At 43.8% G+C, this 20,856-nt stretch overlaps 1 long non-coding RNA gene across 1 annotated transcript in view; it reads left to right on the top strand.

Moving 5' to 3' along the window:
* Positions 1 to 1,614: 1,614 nt before the first annotated feature.
* Positions 1,615 to 20,856, top strand: part of LOC143787609 (uncharacterized) — a 135,855-nt gene continuing 116,613 nt past the window's right edge. The window contains exon 1 of the long non-coding RNA XR_013218415.1: positions 1,615 to 1,724. This is a non-coding gene — a long non-coding RNA (uncharacterized LOC143787609). The remainder of the gene's footprint in view (positions 1,725 to 20,856) is intronic.

The following is a 20,856-nucleotide window of genomic DNA, read 5'->3' as shown; positions in this document are numbered from 1 at the left end:
TAGCGTGCGTTTTGCCGCGTTTTCGTTTGCGTTGTGCGCTGCGGCGCCGACGCTGCGGCGCACAACGCAAATGTGAACGTAGCCTAAATCCTGACCGTCTCCATTTTCCCACAGTGAAATCTCACATCCTTCTGTATTTCCTGGTCTTTTTAAAGCCTAACTCCACTTAAGAGCTAAAAATTCACATTGGCATAAGTTAATACAAACATCCCACTTCACCTGCATTGCAACCATAAGAGGCCATGAAGCAGAGATATGGGAAGCTGGTTGTTGGAGTCCTTTGCATGTCTCTTATTCAGGGGATTGTTGCCAAACCACTACTGTGTAGACTGCTCTTTCTTTCTGAAATTCCTTGATTTACTTGACAAACTTTGTTCTCCTACATCGTTGGGTATTCAGATATACTCTAGGGCCAAGAGCTGAACGCCCAACAATGTAGCAGTTAGGTTTGCCGCAGAGTCCAAGGCAGAAATGACCTAGAGTTTAGGCCATTTCTGCCTTTGACTCTGTGGCAAACCTAACTGCTACATTGTTGGATGTTCAGCTATACTCTTGGCCTGTTCTGCCTTGGACTCATGAAAAAAAACCCAAAACACTTTTGCTGCATCTGTTTGTTGTTCCTAAGTTGCCATTGATATAGAGGGAATGAAAAAAAGAGCTCAAAATATTGACTTTTTCGTATATTATTATTTTAGGCAGGGCACAAAATAAACAGTGAATTTCTAAATTTGCTCTATGGTTTTAAAGACCCCATTATCTCTGCTTCCTAGACTTTGAGTATATGGGGCCACAGGACTGACATGCCTCTTTTGTCATAGCATATCAATATTGGAACATCTTTTCTTAGACTCTACATTCAGCTGTTCCTCTTTTATTCTTCCCGGAAAAAGTATGAATACATTTTCATCTAGATCTAGTCGTAAGTACAGTAAGTGTTTTGTAAAATGACACAGAGGGAAATAAAAAAAACAAAACAAACAAAGCTTTGGCTGAAATTTTTCAGATAATTTGGTGGTTTCCCTGCTGGTTATTGCAGCGGATGTAACACATTCCTATGTGACATGTTCCTCATTTCTATCAGATTATCTGCTGGCTGTCGGCTTAGAACAGAGATAATTTTCCATAGTAATGTTATGGCCTCTATTGGAAGTTCCTTTTCAGCAAAACTGAACAATGCACATCCATTTGGGGGGATAGGACGGTGGGGGGTCCTACTGGATGGGCTTTAAATGTGTTATTTCCTGAAGGTAACTTTTCCTTGAAACAAATGTCAGGTGATTCCTTCTGTTTCAGCAACTGGTTGTGGCAGGGTCTGAGTCAGTGTTTCTCAACTCCAGTCCTCAAGACCCACCAACAGGTCATGTTTTCAGGATTTCCTCAGTATTGTCCAGGTGATAATTGCAGAACCTCCTCAGACAATAATTACATCACCTGTGGAATACTAAGGATATCCTGAAAACTTGGCCTGGAGTTGAGAAACTCTAAACCATAGATGGCCAACCATGAAGTGCATGGGACCTCTGTGCCCTCCAAAGTGACTTTCTTTTTGGCTAGTAGCGGGGGCATAGTGACATGAGTTGCCATTTTAAAGAAGTTTTTTTTTCCTTCAGGACTCAGTTCTACAGTGGGAGGTGAGCATTGCCGAAGTCGCAATTACTGCCAATTCATGCACAATCAGCGCATATCATGCTGGATACCGTATAATAGTTCACGCTTCCTGCCAGGTATGTATAAAGCGTCATTGTCTGCACCATTCGTCTGCCAATGCGGAAGTGAACTGAAACATTTTTTTTTAGGGCAAACCACTTTAAGGTGCAATCCAATTTTTCTTACTTCCGCCTTGGGAGGTGAGTGGGATGGTGACTTCATATCTACGCGTCTGCAAGGTTCCATATTTTCCAGCGGCTGGAATTGCACATCTGCCCTTTTCATTACAGTAGGACAAGTGATACCTGAGCTCAAACACGCGAGGAGATGTCACTGTCACCGTCCACCTCCCTATGCGGGAGTGAGTAGTGCTGCATTAGCCCCTTTAATGAACCCTTTAACTTTTGAGGTCATTGTACAATTTGGCTATGGAACTTTATACAACGTTTATATGCCTCTACATACATATATCTTGTTGTCAGTGAGTAGAAGCATTCTTCTTTAGAGCCAGGACCTGAAAACCTGCCTCGGTAGTGTCTTGTCAGACACAGGTGCAGAACTTTTTTACAAATTAGAACTTTTCGTATACTAAAGAGTCTTCCACTAATCGGAGACTATTACGTTTTCAGGTTCTGGATGTAGATATCATTACCATTGATGGACAGAAAGCAGGCCTCTCACAAATGGAAAGGGATCGAGATTCAAAAGGGACATTAATGACGTCTAAAAAAAAAAAGTTGCATGCTTGCTAAAAAATTAGCAAAATTTGCAGTTTTGTGTACTAATCAAGAAATCCAAGAGGTGCGCTACTAATAAATTTGCTAAATTTTGCTCCTGCATTTGGGATTAACATCAGCATCTAAAAAGACGTTCTTACGAAAACAAGGCCCAAAGTATATAAATTGCACCATGTTTCAGTCTTTGGATATAAATATGAATATTTCCATTCATTGTCAGCAAGCAAAGTTATTTATTTGTTTTATTTTTTTAAGAATGACAAAACAAAGTATATTAGCAGTGAACAGGTCTCAGTTTGGACAAAGGATTTTCAGCCTCTAGATGTAAATGGGAATATTTCTATTCGCCCCCAGAAATCAGTGTGGTTTAAAAGTTCTGCTGTTACTTCCATAACTTTATGGTTAAGTTTTTTTTTTACAACCTAAAACTACACCCCCCCCCCCCCCCATGACGGATATTGTACTCTTACAAGCTTCTCGACTTCAAAGAAGAGAGACAAACCTCCGCCATCGTCCATTGTGTTCGCCGCGGTCAGTCGTTGCCCCCATGTTTACCGCTCCATCCTGCTAAGAGACAGTTCACAAGTGATGAAATGGCTTCATACCATCGCTGTGAAACAAAACAGATCTGTTATTGTAGCGGGGAGATTTCCTCAGAACTGATCCCTCGCTGTTTGCTCATGAATGGCCCTCATTTGTTTTTCCGCTCTTATCACAACACAGGCCTTGTGTTACTGGAGGGGCAAATGGTTGGGGAGGAAGTTGGGGAGGGGTGTAGTATCTATTGTGCTTTCAGCTAATTTAAGCATTTGTGTTTTACAAAAAAAAATAAATATTACAACGATGGGGTTTTTCTTGTTCTTCTTCCTCATTTTATATTTTGTGCTTTTAGGTTATTTTTATGTTGATGACGTAAAAGGCAATTTACAACCACGTTCAATATTAAACCCTTTTACATCCAGGTAAAATTTAGCTTGTGATTTTGACTTAAAGGGGTTTTCCAATAATTCTCTGCCAAAATAGAAAATGAAAAGTGATTGGCTGCTAAACGGCTGGGGACCCCATAGAGTCTAAGAATGGGGGTCCCAAGTGGAACGCCTGCCAGGGCTGTGGGGTACTCGGTACCGGGTCCGGTCGTCGTTAAAGGGGTGGTCATGTGGCAGGGACCCGGTCCGTGGCCCTGGGTGCCCAAGTAAAAGGGACGGTCTTTAAAGGGATTTGAATAAAGTTTGTAATAATAGGAAATGTTTGTGACGCCACCTGTGGTACTCGGTCAGGGGTGACAGATGCTGCTTAAAGGGGTCCTCTGGGGGTGATGGTACTGCAGCAAAGATGGTATCGCTTCCCACAGGTGAAGCTGGGTCCCCAGGGCTCCCGATGTGTTTGGCAGGGATGGCGTGGTGCCGGAAATAAATGGAGGACAAAGGGTTGCAATCTCTTTACCTGGTTTACTGATTGTAGACAGCCACCATCCAGGGTACCAGCAACAGGTGGTGATGTAGTCCGGTCGGCCTTTAGGCAATGGTGGATCCCTCTCCCAGGTGAGGTTTGTAAGCCTTCCTTTTCGCACTCTTAGGCGAGTTCCTTGCTGCCTGTGGCTTCCTTACAAGGTCCTCTCCTGTCCTGGGATAGTACCCCGTATGGTGGGCAATGCGAGCCTTTTTAAAGGGTCTCCATCACGACCCGGGCTCTATGTACTGCTGCACCTTCGGGTGTGGGTGCGGACAGACGACTTACAATCAACTGTCCTTCCGGTTCTGCTGTGGAACGTGAAGTACGACACAGCCTCGGGATCCCGATGCCCAGTTCCTGCGCTTCAGCTCAGAGGGTGCCCGGTCACAGTTCCCCTCCAGCTCCTTTGTTCTCCTTTGCTTCTCCCCTCCAACACTTGCTAGCAATGCAATCCTTCTGGTTGTCTTCTGTTCCTGGAGATGCAGCACCACATGTGGCTGCACGGCCCCACTCTCTGCTCTCACTTCTCCCTACTTCACTGTCTCTCTCTAACTGATCCAACTCCTCCTCTAGACCAGAATATTTATATCTGGGGAAGCTCCCCTGAATCCGGGTTCAGAGCTCCCCCTTCTGGCCTGGATTCAGAATGTGTTGCATGTAGGTGTATTACCTGTTAAAGGGAATCCTCCCTGCCTCCAGGTATGACATCACCCACCCCGAAAGGAAGGCAACATCACTGTAACATCCGGTTACCTGGGGTGTTACACTAGCATTACCTCTGGCTTTTTCTAGTGGCATAACTTGAAGCGAAGCTTGTAGGTCCCAATACAAAATCTCTAACAGGACCCCCAATTACAGGTTTTTAATGGATCCTTTGACCTATGAGAAGAGCAATACTATCAGCTCCAGAGCCCTGCATCCTCTACACCCATTATAGTTACTATCCATGGGAGTCGTAGTCACGTATGCTCCCATTGAAGCATACGCACCACTGTTTCATTGACGCTGGGGTCACTAAATCTCTATTTTAATAATAATAATAATAATTTTATTTATATAGCGCCAACATATTCCGCAGCGCTTTACAACTTATAGAGGGGACTTATACAGACAACAGACATTACAGCATAACAGAAATCACAGTTCAAAACAGATACCAGGAGGAATGAGGGCCCTGCTGCTCGCAAGCTTACAATCTATGAGGAAAAGGGGAGACACAAGAGGTGGATGGTAACAATTGCTTTAGTTATTTGGACCAGCCATAGTGTAAGGCTCGGGTGTTCATGTAAAGCTGCATGAACCAGTTAACTGCCTATTTTCAGGCCTAGTGAGGGTCCCACTGGTCAGACTCCTCCCAATTATATCTGTATTACCAATGTGTAATTTTAGTGGATTGATTAATCCCTCTAAGGGGTGTTATTGGAAATTAGATAAAAGGGTCTGTTCACTATCTGACCCAGAAATGGGAGACAGACTGGTGCGCTCTAGTGATGGTGAAACTAAAACCCTCGGCATGCTCTAACTGCTACTGGTTACCGGGAATAAAAAAATAAAATAAAATGAATGGCTGACATGTTACTTCTAAACAGCACCACTCCTGTTCACTGGTTGTGTCTGGTATTGCAGTAGTCAAGTCTTCTGTGATGTGAGAAAAAGTTTGGGGACAGGATAGATGTCAGGGGGTAGACAGAGAAGTAGTGCATCCTATGCAGTGGCTCAGGGCCCTGGGGGGCAAAAGGGGGCCACGGTCACAGTAAAAACGGGTTCTACATAACAGACTGAGCTTACAAATGTGAGGGTTGCTCTAATCTGACCCCATATTATTTTGTATGGGGGTCTTCTGCTGTCTGTGACCAATCCTGTTTAATGCTGTTTCTGGGGGGGAAATGAGAAGCCCCATTTTTTTTTATTTCCAGCAATCTCTTTAATCTCTTTAAAGGGCAAGTCCTGTGAATAATTGTCTCCAAGTTGCAGTTTGTTATTAGGGACTTTACGGGCCCCATAATGTACCATCTTAATGTCTCGCTGAATATGTTCAGTTCTGATGTGTCTGGTGGGAGACCACCAAGATCCCTGCGATGTTTGTGCTCTTGTACAGTATGGCCACATGTTGCGTAGAGGGGATGGCAGTGTCAGCACATAGTAGTCAGTGGCTGGCATGGATTATTCAGGGTCCGCACGGCTTCTGCGTATTTTATAACATTTTCCAGGACGTAACATTTACAAATCTACCACAGGAAATACCCACTGCCTAAATGTACAAACGTCAGAATATCAATGCAAGATACCAGAAAAACTCCGCGGGAGGGAAACAGCCGGAATTCCTCTTCATTTATGCAAGAATTGATGAGGTTATGGATGTGAAACGCGTCAAGATTGCTGGAGATGTTGAGATGTCAGTTTTCTGGACTGCCGAGCAGAAAATGTGCAAATAAATCTTTCTTGTAAAACAGTCCACGCAGGGTGCATGCAATATATCCTTCTCTGCACGGGTGTATGAGTTACTATTCCAGAATGTGTCATTCACAGGGCTGTCACAATGTGATGTCAGGTGCTGAGGAAACTGGGAGAATCATACAGAACGTAATTCCAGAAAGATTACTCGTGATAATGAGTGTTAAAATATAGTCTTATCTGCCCTAACATATTACCATGGGCAGTATCTGTACAATACCTGGTCATCCAGAGCCGCCTTTATTATATTCCAGAGCTGCACTCACTATTTTGCTGGTGCAGTCACTGTGTACATACATTACATTACTGATCCTGAGTTACATCCTGTATTATACTCCAGAGCTGCACTCGCTATTCTGCTGGTGCAGTCACTGTGTACATACATTACATTACTGATCCTGAGTTACATCCTGTATTATACCCCAGAGCTGCACTCACTATTCTGCTGGTGCAGTCACTGTGTACATACATTACATTACTGATCCTGAGTTACCTACTGTATTATACTCCAGAGCTGCACTCACTATTCTGCTGGTTCAGTCACTGTGTACATACATTATATTACTGATCCTGAGTTACCTACTGTATTATACTCCAGAGCTGCACTCACTATTCTGCTGGTTCAGTCACTGTGTACATACATTATATTACTGATCCTGAGTTACATCCTGTATTATACCCCAGAGCAGCACTCACTATTCTGCTAGTGCAGTCAGTGCATACATACATTACATTACTGATTCTGAGTTACATCCTGTATTATACCCAGAGCTGCACTCAGTATTCTGCTGGTGCAGTCACTGTGTACATATATTACATTACTGATCCTGCGTTACAGCCTGTATTATACCCCAGAGCTGCACTCACTATCCTGCTGGTGCAGTCACAGTGCATACATTACTGATCCTGAGTTACATCCTGTATTATACTCCAGAGCTGCACTCACTATTCTGCTGGTGCAGTCACTGTGTACATACATTACATTACTGATCCTGAGTTACCTCCTGTATTATACTCTAGAGCTGCACTCACTATTCTGCTGGTGCAGTCACTGTGTACATACATTACATTACTGATCCTGAGTTACATCCTGTATTATACCCCAGAGCTGCACTCACTATTCTGCTGGTGCAGTCACTGTGTGCATACATTACATTACTGATCCTGAGTTACATCTTGTATTATACCCCAGAGCTGCACTCACTATTCTGCTGGTGCAGTCACTGTGTACATACATTACATTACTGATCCTGAGTTACATCCTGTATTATACCCCAGAGCTGCACTCACTATTCTGCTGGTGCAGTCACTGTGTACATACATTACATTACTGATCCTGAGTTACATCCTGTATTATACCCCAGAGCTGCACTCACTATTCTGCTGGTGCAGTCACTGTGTACATACATTACATTACTGATCCTGAGTTACATCTTGTATTATACCCCAGAGCTGCACTCACTATTCTGCTGGTGCAGTCACTGTGTACATACATTACATTACTGATCCTGAGTTACATCCTGTATTATACCCCAGAGCTGCACTCACTATTCTGCTGGTGCAGTAACTGTGTACATACATTACATTACTGATCCTGAGTTACATCCTGTATTATACTCCAGAGCTGCACTCACTATTCTGCTGGTGCAGTCACTGTGTACATACATTACTGATCCTTAGTTACCTCCTGTATTATACTCTAGAGCTGCACTCACTATTCTGCTGGTGCAGTCACTGTGTACATACATTACATTACTGATCCTGAGTTACCTCCTGTATTATACTCTAGAGCTGCACTCACTATTCTGCTGGTGCAGTCACTGTGTACATACATTACATTACTGATCCTGAGTTACCTCCTGTATTATACTCCAGAGCTGCACTCACTATTCTGCAGCTGCAGTCACTGTGTACATACATTACATTACTGATCCTGCGTTACAGCCTGTATTATACCCCAGAGCTGCACTCACTATTCTGCTGGTGCAGTAACTGTGTACATACATTACATTACTGATCCTGAGTTACATCCTGTATTATACTCCAGAGCTGCACTCACTATTCTGCTGGTGCAGTCACTGTGTACATACATTACTGATCCTTAGTTACCTCCTGTATTATACTCTAGAGCTGCACTCACTATTCTGCTGGTGCAGTCACTGTGTACATACATTACATTACTGATCCTGAGTTACCTCCTGTATTATACTCTAGAGCTGCACTCACTATTCTGCTGGTGCAGTCACTGTGTACATACATTACATTACTGATCCTGAGTTACCTCCTGTATTATACTCCAGAGCTGCACTCACTATTCTGCAGCTGCAGTCACTGTGTACATACATTACATTACTGATCCTGCGTTACAGCCTGTATTATACCCCAGAGCTGCACTCACTATCCTGCTGGTGCAGTCACAGTGCATACATTACTGATCCTGAGTTACATCCTGTATTATACTCCAGAGCTGCACTCACTATTCTGCTGGTGCAGTCACTGTGTACATACATTACATTACTGATCCTGAGTTACCTCCTGTATTATACTCTAGAGCTGCACTCACTATTCTGCTGGTGCAGTCACTGTGTACATACATTACATTACTGATCCTGAGTTACCTCCTGTATTATACTCCAGAGCTGCACTCACTATTCTGCAGCTGCAGTCACTGTGTACATACATTACATTACTGATCCTGCGTTACAGCCTGTATTATACCCCAGAGCTGCACTCACTATCCTGCTGGTGCAGTCACAGTGCATACATTACTGATCCTGAGTTACATCCTGTATTATACTCCAGAGCTGCACTCACTATTCTGCTGGTGCAGTCACTGTGTACATACATTACATTACTGATCCTGAGTTACCTCCTGTATTATACTCTAGAGCTGCACTCACTATTCTGCTGGTGCAGTCACTGTGTACATACATTACATTACTGATCCTGAGTTACCTCCTGTATTATACTCCAGAGCTGCACTCACTATTCTGCAGCTGCAGTCACTGTGTACATACATTACATTACTGATCCTGAGTTACATCCTGTATTATACTCCAGAGCTGCACTCACTATTCTGCTGGTGCAGTCATTGTGTACATACATTATACATTACATTACTGATCCTGAGTTACACCCTGTATTATACCCCAGAGCTGCACTCACTATCCTGCTGGTGCAGTCACTGTGTACATACATTACATTACTGATCCTGAGTTACCTCCTGTATTATACTCCAGAGCTGCACTCACTATTCTGCAGCTGCAGTCACTGTGTACATACATTACATTACTGATCCTGCGTTACAGCCTGTATTATACCCCAGAGCTGCACTCACTATCCTGCCGGTGCAGTCACAGTGCATACATTACTGATCCTAAGTTACATCCTGTATTATACTCCAGAGCTGCACTCACTATTCTGCTGGTGCAGTCACTGTGTACATACATTACATTACTGATCCTGAGTTACCTCCTGTATTATACTCTAGAGCTGCACTCACTATTCTGCTGGTGCAGTCACTGTGTACATACATTACATTACTGATCCTGAGTTACCTCCTGTATTATACTCCAGAGCTGCACTCACTATTCTGCAGCTGCAGTCACTGTGTACATACATTACATTACTGATCCTGCGTTACAGCCTGTATTATACCCCAGAGCTGCACTCACTATCCTGCTGGTGCAGTCACAGTGCATACATTACTGATCCTGAGTTACATCCTGTATTATACTCCAGAGCTGCACTCACTATTCTGCTGGTGCAGTCACTGTGTACATACATTACATTACTGATCCTGAGTTACCTCCTGTATTATACTCTAGAGCTGCACTCACTATTCTGCTGGTGCAGTCACTGTGTACATACATTACATTACTGATCCTGAGTTACCTCCTGTATTATACTCCAGAGCTGCACTCACTATTCTGCAGCTGCAGTCACTGTGTACATACATTACATTACTGATCCTGAGTTACATCCTGTATTATACTCCAGAGCTGCACTCACTATTCTGCTGGTGCAGTCATTGTGTACATACATTATACATTACATTACTGGTCCTGAGTTACACCCTGTATTATACCCCAGAGCTGCACTCACTATCCTGCTGGTGCAGTCACAGTGTACATACATTACTGATCCTGAGTTACATCCTGTATTATACCCCAGAGCTGCACTCACTATTCTGCTGGTGCAGTCACTGTGTACATACATTACATTACTGATCCTGAGTTACCTCCTGTATTATACCCCAGAGCTGCACTCACTATTCTGCTGGTGCAGTCACTGTGTACATACATTACATTACTGATCCTGAGTTACATCCTGTATTATCCTCCAGAGCTGCACTCACTATTCTGCTGGTGCAGTCACTGTGTACATACTTTACATTACTGATCCTGACTCACTTTGCGGAGTTGCTATAATCAGAGGAACGGTTACTTTAATAATCTTGTTGTTCTGGAGTATTTTTAACATTTTATTAATCACCCACACGAGCAGTGTAAGAAAATATAACATTGTAATGGACCACTTCCATCCTATTCTCTCCCCTGTGATGCCTTCCTATGTCACAGCTCTCGGATGCTTGCCGGCTATATAGGAGTTGGTGCACACGAGTGCCCTCGTTATTAATGGGTTGGAAGTTGTAATTAAAGGCAAATATTGGGAATGTTTCTGGTGATTCGCGGGGTCTTTCTGCCTCAGCTCTGCATGAATCCTCTGCACTGACTGATGATAAACCCTACAGATCGTCCCCTTGTTTTTTTTCTCTGCTTGGAATGGAAAAGAAAAATAAGCGGCGAAGAAGAAAAACATCTTTTGCAATTGAGCTTTGAAGAGCGGCAGAATGCAAAACAAATGATCGGTGTTTGCTCCTGAGCCCCTGACCTCATTCTCTGCCCGGAGAAGCCGCTCACAATAGTCTGCAGAGAGGCTACAATGTGTCACTGGAGGGAGAGATAATCACCCGTATTAACGGAAGGACCGAAATAGGATAAAGTCAATTATCAACTACGGGTGCGTGACGCCTGTGCTACGTCATATTAGGAGGAAGGAAATTAGAACTGGTTTCTATAAAGCTTCTCTTGCTGGAGGACCCAACACGTCCGGTAATGTGCTTTGATTTAATAGGCAACTTGCAATACCTCATTTTCCCTGTGGGGGAGCTGCAGGAGAACTGAACACTTGCTGTCCAGCTCCCCTGTCAATCATTTGGAGGTCCTGTATTACAGATCTTGGCTGCATTATGCATTATGAGCTGAACTAACAGCGTTAAAGCCAAATTATGGCATCGCAGACGCCCAATAGGGCCGCAGAGTATGATCAGCGAGGACAGCTTACATGCACCCTGTCATAGATACATGAACACTATGAGTGCTTACATACCCATATATAATCCCATCCTATGTAATGAACTTACCCTGAGGGGCTCATGTGTGGGACTGGACCCTGCCACGAGTTGGCCCCCAAGTCCCAATATTTGGCCAGAGAGCATTCACTATCCCATTCATATTTATGGGGTCAAATTGTTCATGAAGATCCTGCTCTCTACCCCCCAAAAATGGGATCAGGATACCCCACATTCAGCAAAGGTGATGGTCCCAAGGGTTAGACCCCCACCTACTTCCTCTGGGCACTGTACCTAAAAAATCACTAATAAATAGAAGTCTGACCGGCTGTCCTCACAGTCCAGAGCAGTGGCCCCCAAATTATAACCTCTAATAGCTGCAAAACTACAACTCCCAGCATGCCCTGAAAGTGCTCTGTCTGATAAAGAGGGGCCCTATTTATGTTTATGTTTGTGAATGGTGGGGCGAGGGGGCGCAAGGTGTTACCACCACCTAATTTACACGACATTTGTAAAAGGGCGCTGCACCTCAGTCTGTCAGGGCATGCTGGGAGTTGTAGTTTTGCCTAAGTTTCAAAGTTTTAGGTTGGAGACAACTGTTCTAGACTGAATTGTGCAAAAAGAGAAAAGTTCATCTGGCCGGAGTGCAGTCCTCTGTAGGACAGAAGGGAGCCCCAGCGCCATAACTTAGTCTAGGGCACAATGCCGGGGTCATGTCTGGGTGACTGCTGCCCTTTTACCTATATTTCGGCTCCCTGGAGTCCCCCTCTCACCGTAATACATTTTCATACAATACAAACTCTACAGCTGATTCCCTTACAGTAGAGATTGCCTCTTATCGGGCGCTCAGCAGAGTGTTGGGTAATAAAAAAATCTGAGACTTGAGATAATTACTGCAGTCTGGAAAAAGACAGAGGGCTGATGTATCTGCATAGCAATGAGACGCTGATCTGGTTTCCATATGGCATAAGGTCAAATGAGCAAATAGAAGAAAGTGCTGTGCAAATCAGACTACTGTCTGCAAAATTGGGCGCTGTTTACCTATAACGTATCGAATAGCTGCCCATACACATTAATCTGTGTAAAAAGTGGGGTGTTTTTGGTTAATACATTACTGATCCCGAGTTACATCCTGTATTATACCCCGGAGCTGAACTCACTATTCTGCTGGTGCAGTCACTGTGTACATACATTACATTACTGATCCTGAGTTACATCCTGTATTATACCTCAGAGCTGCACTCACTATTCTGCTGGTGCAGTCACTGTGTACATACATTACATTACTGATCCTGAGTTACATCCTGTATTATACCCCAGAGCTGCACTCACTATTCTGCTGGTGCAGTCACTGTGTACATACATTACATTACTGATCCTGAGTTACCTCCTGTATTATACTCCAGAGCTGCACTCACTATTCTGCTGGTGCAGTCACTGTGTACATACATTACATTACTGATCCTGAGTTACCTCCTGTATTATACTCCAGAGCTGCACTCACTATTCTGCTGGTGCAGTCACTGTGTACATACATTACATTACTGATCCTGAGTTACATCCTGTATTATACTCCAGAGCTGCACTCACTATTCTGCTGGTGCAGTCACTGTGTACATACATTACATTACTGATCCTGAGCTACATCCAGTATTATACCCCAGAGCTGCACTCACTATTCTGCCTTTCCACACATCACATTAGTAATCCCTCTCTTTTCCCGGTCCTATATGAAGATCGGACGATGGATAGATGTGATGTGACCAGTTGTGAATAAGCCGTTTGCCGCTCTCCCGCCTTAGACGTCTGCACAGCTGTTTTGCTAATTGCAGGCGTGCTTTCTGGCCTGTCGGCTGTAGAGATCTTCCAGACGAGAGTGATAACTATTCATTTAGTAATCATATTTCTCTTGATTGCGGAACACAATAAATGAGGCAAGGGATTTATTTTTAGGTCTGTTTATATATAGATATTTTCCTACTTGGCGGTGTTTTAGTCTGTTTGTTTCTTTAAAGGGGAAGCCACTTGTTTCATATAATCCTTCGCTCTGATCACACGTGGTCACCTACTACCTACTGGGTATTTGCTCTTTTTTGGGCAGCTGCATTTCTGAATTTTATTTATTTTTATTTTTTTATAATGCCAGATGGGATACTGGGGTAGATTGCAATGTCTAATGTCTCTTATTTGGGTCTGGTTATAGGTGGGCAAATGGGGCAAGTGCTCAATATTGAACCATAATTATCTGGGTTTGGCCAGTTTTGGTTGACCCACAGAACCAATCTGTGTGGAAATTAAAAGGGTAATCTGCTATTGGTGACCCCTTCCACTATGGCCATAGAGCGAGGCCAACACCAATGACCAGTGGGCCTTTGCCCATCCTCAGGACTTGCTGGTTAGATCTCCTACACCTCACTAATGCCGTAGGGATCGCCGTCCTTTCACATGTTCAGTTCATGGAGATCCTCCAAATAGGTTTATGCATTTTCACAGACAATTACTGATTGGATCAAGCCAAAGGATCGGGATGGGAATGGCTAACATCTGGGCACCTCCTTGGCTACCTTCGGTAAATGAGGCATTGGTGGTCTGATGACGGTCATACATGGACTAACCCTGCCGAACCTAGAGTGGGTTGTGAAAAGGGAAAGTGTAAAAAATTTCCATTGTACATGGCGGGGTTCTGATGGGTTTCCAGAATGACTCTTTAAAGGCAGCAACAAAGTAGAGCCACCATGATCGAGTCATAAGCCATGGGACTTATTTGGATGAGTGGTCTGACCCACTAAGGACTGAAGTAATACAAGGTAAGGTAGTTTCTCCGATTTGAGTATCTACTGTAATATAGGAACCCACCAAAAAACTTGAAGAAATGGGAGTTTTAAGCCTATAGCTTCGTTTTCGTTTTTGAAGGCTCCGGAGCTGAAATCTCCAATCATTCCTTTCTTATTCAGTATCTGCCCAGATCTTACCTTGTGGAAGTGTGGTTATATCAGGAGCTATGTATGTTTTCATCTTTCGTAGGAAATGCCATCTGTCCTTCTACTTTATAGGAGCTTGGCAAATCTGTTTGAACAGACCACTAGCCTGATAATTGTTTTTAACAACGACCATCAGAATTGTGGTTTCAGCTCTGGGGTATAATACAAGTTGTCAGTACAGGGTAAGTAATGTTTATATGCAGTGACTCCACCAGTAGAACAGTGAGTGCAGCTCTGGAGTATAATAAGGGATTTAACTCATGATTACTTATACTATGGAATTGAAATGTTACCCATTTTATGTATATAAACCATTAAACTAAATCTTTTAACAACCCCCCCAAGAAAAAAAATCCCTCCAAATTGGGATTGACATATATTTGTGACTCAAAAGATACAAGTCGGTGACGTATAACCTTGCAGATGAAGCCGGCACTCCTCTATCTACCACATGTTTTTCCCAGGGGATCATACATTCTGCAAACAGGACCTCTCGCCCCGTTATCCCGGACCCTTCACCACAGAAACAAGCCCTCACAGGGTTTGTCATTGCTAGGAGCTCGTGACTCACAGACTTCATTAAGATGTCAGACATCACAACGCTCATATCTCCGTGTAATCTCCTCTGTGTCCAGGAGAGCCGTGACGCATGCACAACACAACTTCGCTTAATGAATTTGGCCAATAATACCTATTTGTAGACCAGGGGTGTATGTCCCTAATTACAGGCATAACGCTATCTAATTGTTCTGCCCGGGTCAGTGATGTCAGGGTTTTACGTAGGTTGTTAAATGGGGGGAAAAAAAAAATCATAGCGTTGTATGGCCGAGGAGAAAGGAGAATTCTTTACAGACACGAAAGGCAACAGAAAGTAAGGAGGCCGGCAAACATCCAGCATGTGTCTATGTTGGACAATGTGGAGCTATATTGTGCACTATACGAGGTCTGTATATGGTGGACCCTACTGAAATGCTTGTGTGGATAGTATGTATGACCTCACCATAGATCCTTGGGGTCGATCAGATTACTTCCCCAATGATGGAAGCTTAGAATTTGGTGTAGGGTCTGTAGTGTCAGAAACTTGTCCTGCTGTGTCCAGGAAAAATGAAATGGTTGATTCATATATTATCGTAAGCTCGTAGTGTGACCTGGGAGCCTCCACAGCGGAGCAAAGCCAAATGAGATTCGTCCCCTTTAAGAGACTGTAAATACTTGTTTGCCATGTGCGTCGCTGTCGAAGAAGTGTTGAAGGCAGAAGAGGTGGCTCTCAAAAGGAGCTAAGTCCTAAGCCCCAAGAACAACATGGAAGACCATGACGGTCATCAACTGGTGAGTGTGAAATAGTAGAGACCCCCAAACTTGTACCATAGAGAAGTGCCGAGATGTTTTGCAAGGAGCAATACAGAATCTAAATATATTAAAGTGATGACAAACATGACCCTCTTGTTGCTGGTGATGGTTTCCCACCAATTGCTAGTCGGTTATTTGAAGCACTAGCCAAAGAGTTGTAAGTGGCTATCGAATTAGAGAGATGATTTTGGAGCAGCTGCAGAATTAAGAAAACCCAAGATGATGGCGGAATCCTTCCTGCAATTAGGAGTCCAAGGTTGCGGAAGAAAGAGTCCTCCCCTTTACCAACTTGATGCTGATTGTGAAATCCGAAGAAAACTTCTAATACGTCTGGGAGAGAGAAGTTTCCAGAGAACTGGAGTAAAAAAAACCCGAAGTCTTCATAGTTTTGAGAGTGAAAGTCACCACCGCAGATCCCAGTGTGGTTAACGGAGACCGTGCTCTCCCTGATGAGAAACTGGTCAAATGTTGTGCCTCTCTGCGAGAACTTCTAAGCATATGTGCTCCAATACTGTCGTCCGTTATGTCTACCCTGGTCACAGGGAGCTGTCTTTTATTTCTATTTCTATATTTTATTTGCTGCGTAAGTAAAAAAGTGCATTTTTAAGCTCTTTTTACACCTCACTCAGGTGACTTTTTCACGGTTTCCATCATTGCTACGATTTTCTTGTGTATTATAATTTTCAGCATCTGTTATTTATTACAGATCGCATAGAAGCCAATCTGGTGGTCCCGACTGAGGTCATCTCGACTGAGGTCATCTCGGTAGAGAAAAGAAATTTGCAATCCCCCCTCGCATACTTTTCTAATAAGTCATCTTTAACTTGTTTGGGATTCCTTCTCCTTCTGATCTCTTCGCAAATCCTCTTTCCTCAGCAGAAATCCTAAACTTTGAAAACGTCTTGTGCATGTTGGGGATTACTGAGTAACTAATGAAATCTTTAGGATTACCACACACTTAACTTTTTAAGTTTTTTTGGGGGGAGTCCTCCATCTCTTCTGAAAGTTGGGGAGGTCTCCCCTATTTCCAACAGACTTCCAAGATGTCCCTTGTGAGTTGGCAAGTTTGGGTTTCGTTTGACCTATGGTCACATGCGAGTAAACCAGTAGTATTACTTAGTCTCAATATACAGAGAATGTACAAATAACAGAAACCAGGCTTCATGGGCACTGTGTGCCATCTACATGACTGGTGCATCGCGAGATACATGGGCACCTGGCACGCAGTACGGAGCAAACGCATGAATAACCCAGCTTATTAGCTTCTGTTGTTGAGCTTGGCATTTTCAGAAATCCCTTCTGTGGGAGGGTGGGCGTATTTGGCTCTCAGCTTGGCATCGGCTAGACACTGGTATCCCCAGAACACGGTGACTACATAGTCATAGAAGGAACTCCATGTCCTGACTCATTTAGTCGTGATGTGCTGCTCTTGGTGAGCCAGACACCTCATATTGCTCGGTAAATACTACAGCTTGTGTTCAACAAGTAAAGATTCTTTTATGCATCATGCCGCCTCCACGACTGACCTGGAAAAAAAACATTTTGGAAAATTCTCCAAGCTGAATATTTTCATAACGATCATTTTAAATGCCCAGACTTTCACGTCCGTATCTGTCCTTTATGGATCTGAACAACTAATGTTACGAAACGAAGAAGGACAATGTAGCACGAGTGGCTCCTACTGAACCCATATCTATCTATCTAGATATATCTTGTGGCTACTGCTCACCCAAAAACAACTGTGTGACTTAGCATCCAGCAAGTCCAAAAGCTCGCTCTACAACACGTTTGCCCCTACAGCTTTCAACCTTGAGCCTTATTTCACATGCACACTGTAACGACGTTGAGTGCTTACCCTGGAGAGGCGTGAATAATTGTTCTTCACTAGAGCCTCTGATGGTGAGGTAGGCTTGGGCCATTTGGGTAGTCACCAAGCTCCACTCCAGGGCAGTCCCCAGGCCTGCAGCTGCTGACTTGTGGGTCAAAGGCACAACATGAAGCACCAAGCGCAAAGACAGAAGATGTGGTCAGACAGTCCAAGGTTGGGGCGAGCAACACAGGATCAAAATACGAAGCCAGGATCAGTAGCGGAGAGGTCAGACACATCGAGCGACAAAACCACGACTGTAACAGGCAAGTCAGAACAAACATACACCTTGCCTGACTGCTAGAGACTGACTAAAACTAGGAACCTAAGTTCAGGCAAGATGTGGAGAAAGGAGTTGCCCAATATTTCCCCTGCTAGCAGGGGATAGGCCAGAGAAGCAAAATTCTGCAGAACACAGCGGCTTGAATTTGTGCGACGTTTGGCTCCCCATGCCTAAAGCCAGGTGAAGACTCTCCAGCAATATGAGGATGCAGCAGTGTTGGGAGTCCTGCAAGAGACAACCTGACACTGGGAGGTGCAGAGCGGTGAACGCAGTGAATCAGAGCGGTGATCGCAGTGAATGGTACAGCGCTGAGAAACCGTGCAAGTTACCGGCGTGACACACACTCAGACGATTGTTCATGTGTTCAGTATTGTAAGAGCGGAATAGACCACTTGTAGGTTCCTGTCAGCCGCTTATCTTCCTTGATCACAAAAGATTGATCCTTCTGCCATAGGGGAAAATTACAGATAAATCTAAGCACGTTGTATAGTTCGCCAGTCCCTCCAAAATTGACGCGTTTCACTAATGCTACCCAGCACCGCCAAATGTGTAAGTCATGGTCTTTACATTGGAATATTCAGCACTACAGCCCCCCTTTTCAGTAGTTACAATTTTATACTCAGACGTCTGTCTCCACTTTGGCAGAGAAGCGAATGAGACATAATATTCTACATTTTAGGGGAAAAAAAAGTGTTAGAAAACCCTTTTCCCGGCACAGAGTGAAAACACTCCAGCCGGACTCATAGACATCATTAAGTAATCAGTGCGGACTGCAGCCTGACTCACCGCGTCGCCAATATTTTCATAGATCACAAAAAGTTACTGTGTGCGATGTGCGTTGCGAGGAGGACTGATTGCATAGTGGAAAGAATCTGACAAGTGGAGTCAGACTGCGCTGGGGTAATTCCACACTAATTTTCTTTTTTTTTCTCTCTTCTATTGAGACGAATTACTATAATGACGCATAACATGCAGGCCCCTATCATCGGCAGCAGCACAGAACCATACTGTCATCATCATCCTCAATGAGTGTATGCGTCGTCCCCCTCCTCTCTGTGATGTCAGCAAAATGGCCCACTTGGTTGATGGTTGCCTTGAGAACGGTCTGTGGGATGGAGATGGGATAAGGCAGTGATTAATGGATGTAGCCATGGGCAAAGCAAAAAAAAACACAAACACACGCACAAAAAACACCGTAGTCATCGCACCGTGCATTACATGTGACACCTTTTTCCAGGGCCCCCCACAGCTAACATGCTGGGAAAAAAAATCTTAGTGTTGTCAAACAGGGTTCTGTATGAAAAGGCCCGTTCATGAGTCAGACGCAGAATTACGCAGACGTGTAAACTGGAAAATCTTCCATGAAAACACGATTTCCCCAGTGCCATACATGTTTTGGAAACCTCCTTTGCACTGCATGTCATCTTAAGTAAGTTAAGGGGACCCCCTGACCTCTGGGACCCCCAAGATCTTCATAATGAAGACTCTTCCGAACATTATTCTGAGCAGAGAATAGGCCCTTGAATTATGCACAGCTATGCAAGAAAAACTGAAGGGGCTAAACCAATTCATTGACCCCTTTTTACTTTTAGGATCAATGGATGTCCCAAAAGTCAGATCTTCATGGATTACGACTTAAAGGGATACCTTAGTCTATGCTGTTGCTTTTAAAGATAGAACACCCCTTTAACAAAGTTTCATGTACACCTGTCAATCCGCCATGATCGTTCTTAATCATTTTTATGGCTTCAATATTTATAGATCTTACTAAAGAGGATATCTTCAGGTTAAAAAAAAAAAAAAAAAACCCGTTTTCCATTTTTATTTGGGTTCCTGATTTATGCCTCTGCCATGTTGGCGCACAGTTTGGCTCCAAAGCTGTACATGACCATAAGTGCACCACACTCGGTGTGACCGGCCAAAAAGTTGCGAGTGACTAAGAGTAGGACTCGCTGCCTTGGGATCTTTCCATGTATAATTTCGATTGGCGAGAGGAAAGATGTACGGAACTGCAATTCACGTTTATAAAAAATGGTGGTCCCACTAGGCCAAGTTCGGACCAAAATCCCTGTTTATAAGGGGGGGTCATGAAAATCGCTCATTACTCAGCATGGCAGACAGTATATCCGTGTATTGTGGTTGCTTATCCATTTGGGCATCATGTAATATCACTTTTTTAACAACTACGGTACGTTTTCAGCAGTGTTTTCATCGTTCTATAAAGAAGAGATTGTCTAAAAGGGACACCATCTTTAAGGAATTTTCCATCAATATCCCATACATGATCCTGAAATGTGTGTCCTTCCAGAATATTGGACTTATTTGTGGGAATACATTGGTATCTTAAAGAGGACTTTTCACAAAAGTTTTCACAAGTTTGTTCGCTTCCATTTGTTGCAGCTGACAGTGTGTTATGGCTCACCTGGTGAGGTAGATTAGTTAAGCCACAGGTTGGGATGAACAGCTCGGACCAGATGCGCTGGCACAGTTAGATCGTGTGGAACAGGATAACCAGACCGCACACCTGGGGAAGCATGAAAGAGTGTAGCTAGATATACTCCATTGCACCTTCATCTAGCAAAGGCCAATGTGCAAGTAGAATAGCAGTCAAGCCCTTTTGTTTAGCAGAGCTAAGTGTGCGGAGTAGCACCATGAACAGCAGAGCCAAGTATGCGGGCTGGTAGCAAACTTTGCGATAGTAGCAGAGCTGGATTTGTGAACTTGTGGCTCAA

This window comes from Ranitomeya variabilis, chromosome 8 (assembly GCF_051348905.1).
Source record: "Ranitomeya variabilis isolate aRanVar5 chromosome 8, aRanVar5.hap1, whole genome shotgun sequence".
In the NCBI taxonomy this organism is placed as follows: Eukaryota; Metazoa; Chordata; class Amphibia; order Anura; family Dendrobatidae; genus Ranitomeya; species Ranitomeya variabilis.
This window is presented reverse-complemented; position numbering and strand designations above follow the sequence as displayed.